Source organism: Schistocerca piceifrons, unplaced genomic scaffold (genome assembly GCF_021461385.2).
Source record: "Schistocerca piceifrons isolate TAMUIC-IGC-003096 unplaced genomic scaffold, iqSchPice1.1 HiC_scaffold_943, whole genome shotgun sequence".
Classification (NCBI taxonomy): Eukaryota; Metazoa; Arthropoda; class Insecta; order Orthoptera; family Acrididae; genus Schistocerca; species Schistocerca piceifrons.
Window position 1 is genome coordinate 1,197,501 of NW_025729216.1, and position 5,000 is coordinate 1,202,500.

Sequence of the window (5,000 nt, forward strand, 5' to 3'; positions counted from 1 at the left end):
GAAGAGTTATTTCCAATATGCGACATTCCCGCTGTCCCTATACATGAGCCGCGACCTGTACCACTTACGAGCGAGAGACGCGATCGCGTTGCTCACTGTACGGCGTCCGATACCGAGCCATCAGCATGTCGGTCCCCATTCGCGTTGCACTCGCACTCGCACTCGCACTCGCAGTCGCAAAAACGTGGGGCAAATATATTACGCGGAAGAGTTATAACAGACCGAGCCCCACTGCATGGGGGGAGTCTTTGTCACTAATGTACACAGATGGAACATTTTGGACTGGAACCAGATTACCCGTACACACGGCGCTGATTAGTAATCAATGCAGAGCCATCAAATTACAGAATATATATACAACTGTCCGTATACATGCTGAAAGAGTGTGCCCACAATGGGAACCACACGTCAGCCAGACACTCTCATCACGCACCACTCTCTGCTTCTAACGGGCGCACATACAATATGTAAGCACCAGCATGGAACAACATCCAGTGCATCCTCTCCGCCACATTACACAATCCACACTATCACAACCAGACCAGGAGGTCCATGCGGAAAATAGAATATCCCCCCCTTTCGACATCCACCATTGCGCAGATAAGGCACCAATACCCACACATGTCCTATACAACGGTGCACCCAACATCACAATAGTACCTCCTGTCACAGCCCACAAACAATGACCTGAGTCAAAGACACAGGTCTGACACAAGCATAGAATTGGAGCGCCGCCTCTAATAAGCCAAAGGTGCATCCTGACGTGACAAATCTCATCATGTCACAAGCATTCACTTACTATAATCACTATCAACGAACGTGCCGCCCCCGCCCCCCCCCCCCCTACACCTTTCCTTACAACAACGTGTAACCTAACCTAACCTATGTTGTACCTTAACCTAACCTATGTTGTGCCTTAACCTAACCCATGTTGTGCCTTAACCTAACCCATGTTGTGCCTTAACATAACCCATGTTGTGCCTTAACCTAACCCATGTTGTGCCTTAACCTAACCCATGTTGTGCCTTAACCTAACCCATGTTGTGCCTTAACCTAACCCATGTTGTGCCTTAACCTAACCCATGTTGTGCCTTAACCTAACCCATGTTGTGCCTTAACCTAACCCATGTTGTGCCTTAACCTAACCCATGTTGTGCCTTAACCTAACCCATGTTGTGCCTTAACCTAACCCATGTTGTGCCTTAACCTAACCCATGTTGTGCCTTAACCTAACCCATGTTGTACCTTAACCTAACCCATGTTGTACCTTAACCTAACCCATGTTGTACCTTAACCTAACCCATGTTGTACCTTAACCTAACCCATGTTGTACCTTAACCTAACCCATGTTGTCCCCTAACCTAACCCATGTTGTCCCCTAACCTAACCCATGTTGTCCCCTAACCTAACCCATGTTGTCCCCTAACCTAACCCATGTTGTCCCCTAACCTAACCCATGTTGTCCCCTAACCTAACCCATGTTGTCCCCTAACCTAACCCATGTTGTCCCCTAACCTAACCCATGTTGTGCCTTAACCTAACCCATGTTGTGCCTTAACCTAACCCATGTTGTCCCCTAACCTAACCCATGTTGTCCCCTAACCTAACCCATGTTGTCCCCTAACCTAACCCACGTTGTCCGCTAACGTAACCCACGTTGTCGCCTAAACCTGCTCTGTAATTGTTATACGACTCGTTCAATTAGTGTAGTGTTGCCCACCCGCAACCCTCGCAATATAGTTCGCTACTCGCACTGCCCGCTCCCCTGTGTATCGCTTTATGTTAAACACCTTGCAAGTCTTGCTGACTTTCCACATGCTCCTGCTGTACACTGTAATGTGGATGGCAGCAGGACGTACATGCCGCCCCCCCCCCACCCCTCCCCACGTCCCCACGTCCCCACCTTGCCCCCTGCCTTCGCAAGCTGGTTGGTGACAAGTTTGCATGTTCAATGCCCTTCGCATGCGACGTACGCAGGCTACGTTGTGGTGCGGCCTGTGTCAACTGTCCGCTGATGTCGTACGCGTGAACCACAATCTGTACTGCACATTCGTCCTTATGTACTGAATGATACATCGTGGCACATGTGTGACCGTACAACGACTGCGCCCAAAAACGGCGGACCATACAGTGCAAATATTGTGCACGCAGCTACGTGTCGTCTCCCTATGAGAGCTGGATTGCAGTGTGGTACGCCATAGAGACGTGTGGGAGGAACGGACGCCGTGGATGGCGATCAGCATGAGCTGTCTGTTGATGTATTCGGACCTAGTCGTCTCTCCTCACACACCGTGATGGCATGGTGCACCGCGTTCCATATCTGCGACATGCTACAGAGGCCGGTTGACAGTCGTTCGAGCAATGGACATCGCATACGTACGGGGGCCACCTTCCACGTATTGTCTAGGCGTGCACATTTTGTTGCGTGTATGTGGGCAGACGTAGTGTGGCGTGACACCTGACACAGGCATGCAATAATCGTTGAAGTTGCAAATGGCGATGGACGCCTGCGTTTTCTGGTGAAGTTACGCAAATGAAGAAATGGTAACCTGTTGTGGTGCGGTTGTTCTCGCTAGGGGTGAATCGGTGATGGCGACGATAGGTTGAGGTACTAACCGGTTGTTCCAGCGATACCCACCATGCCGACGAAACTGAACGGCATCTGGGTGTGAAGCGATACGCGGCGGTGGCTGGGTGGGACCGTCCCCGGCCGGTGAGGGGGCGCCTCCCGGCGTGCTGGCCGCGCGGTGCGTGGGCGCACGCGCTACAGCCGGCTGGTGGGGGCGGCCAGTGGCAGGCGCGCCGGCCGACGGACGCGGCAGGCGTCGCAGCTGCGCGCCGGCGCACCCTGCGCGCGGCGCCGTGCGGCCAAAGTAGGTCCTCGCGGGCCCGGTGCGAAGCGCGGTGGACATCTTCAGTGTGCTGGTCCGATTGAGGACTGTGTGCGTTGAGGATGCGCCGCCGCCCGGCGCTCGGCGCCGCGACGCCGTCTGCTGCTCGGTCGCCCCAGCGGTTCTCGCTGGTGGTTTGTATCGCAGCTGTGCGGATGTGTTGGCGCGTGCGCTGTGCTGGGAGAGTTCGCTTCGGCACCCAAGTGGGGCTTTTGTCCTTCTGTGGCGCTGGCGTTGGAGCTGCCGGTCACCGTAGGTGGCGCGTGTTGTCTCCCGCCGGCAATGCCACGACAGCACGCTCCCGGGCCTCTGTCGGCAGCGGCAAGCTCAGTTGGGAGCACGGGTGGTCGCACCGAAAGCGTCTACTCGCCTAACTCCGGGCGATTGCGCCTCTCTCGAACCCGACCAAGTACTTGGGACGGCGCTGCGCGCCGCCGGGACCTGAGAGGGTTTCGAGGTGTATTGTGCAGGGGAGCTCAGCCTCCTCCTGTTTGCAGAATGATTGAGCGGACGCTTGCGTGTTCGCGCGGGCCCCCGGGACACACTCCCGGGCGGCCGGCTGCTCAGCTCTAGTTGACGCAGCTCCCTGGTTGATCCTGCCAGTAGTCATATGCTTGTCTCAAAGATTAAGCCATGCATGTCTCAGTACAAGCCGCATTAAGGTGAAACCGCGAATGGCTCATTAAATCAGTTATGGTTCCTTAGATCGTACCCACGTTACTTGGATAACTGTGGTAATTCTAGAGCTAATACATGCAAACAGAGTCCCGACCAGAGATGGAAGGGACGCTTTTATTAGATCAAAACCAATCGGTCGGCTCGTCCGGTCCGTTTGCCTTGGTGACTCTGAATAACTTTGGGCTGATCGCACGGTCCTCGTACCGGCGACGCATCTTTCAAATGTCTGCCTTATCAACTGTCGATGGTAGGTTCTGCGCCTACCATGGTTGTAACGGGTAACGGGGAATCAGGGTTCGATTCCGGAGAGGGAGCCTGAGAAACGGCTACCACATCCAAGGAAGGCAGCAGGCGCGCAAATTACCCACTCCCGGCACGGGGAGGTAGTGACGAAAAATAACGATACGGGACTCATCCGAGGCCCCGTAATCGGAATGAGTACACTTTAAATCCTTTAACGAGTATCTATTGGAGGGCAAGTCTGGTGCCAGCAGCCGCGGTAATTCCAGCTCCAATAGCGTATATTAAAGTTGTTGCGGTTAAAAAGCTCGTAGTTGGATTTGTGTCCCACGCTGTTGGTTCACCGCCCGTCGGTGTTTAACTGGCATGTATCGTGGGACGTCCTGCCGGTGGGGCGAGCTGAAGGCGTGCGACCGCCCCGTGCGTGCTCGTGCGTCCCGAGGCGGACCCCGTTGAAATCCTACCAGGGTGCTCTTTATTGAGTGTCTCGGTGGGCCGGCACGTTTACTTTGAACAAATTAGAGTGCTTAAAGCAGGCAAGCCCGCCTGAATACTGTGTGCATGGAATAATGGAATAGGACCTCGGTTCTATTTTGTTGGTTTTCGGAACCCGAGGTAATGATTAATAGGGACAGGCGGGGGCATTCGTATTGCGACGTTAGAGGTGAAATTCTTGGATCGTCGCAAGACGAACAGAAGCGAAAGCATTTGCCAAGTATGTTTTCATTAATCAAGAACGAAAGTTAGAGGTTCGAAGGCGATCAGATACCGCCCTAGTTCTAACCATAAACGATGCCAGCCAGCGATCCGCCGCAGTTCCTCCGATGACTCGGCGGGCAGCCTCCGGGAAACCAAAGCTTTTGGGTTCCGGGGGAAGTATGGTTGCAAAGCTGAAACTTAAAGGAATTGACGGAAGGGCACCACCAGGAGTGGAGCCTGCGGCTTAATTTGACTCAACACGGGAAACCTCACCAGGCCCGGACACCGGAAGGATTGACAGATTGATAGCTCTTTCTTGATTCGGTGGGTGGTGGTGCATGGCCGTTCTTAGTTGGTGGAGCGATTTGTCTGGTTAATTCCGATAACGAACGAGACTCTAGCCTGCTAACTAGTCGCGTGACATCCTTCGTGCTGTCAGCGATTACTTTTCTTCTTAGAGGGACAGGCGGCTTCTAGCCGCACGAGATTGAG

At 53.9% G+C, this 5,000-nt stretch overlaps 1 non-coding gene across 1 annotated transcript in view; it reads left to right on the forward strand.

Moving 5' to 3' along the window:
* The first annotated feature begins 3,474 nt into the window (after positions 1-3,474).
* LOC124772823 overlaps positions 3,475-5,000 on the forward strand; it is a 1,909-nt gene continuing 383 nt past the window's right edge. The window contains exon 1 of the ribosomal RNA XR_007014283.1: positions 3,475-5,000. This exon is cut by the window's right edge and continues 383 nt beyond it. This is a non-coding gene — a ribosomal RNA (small subunit ribosomal RNA).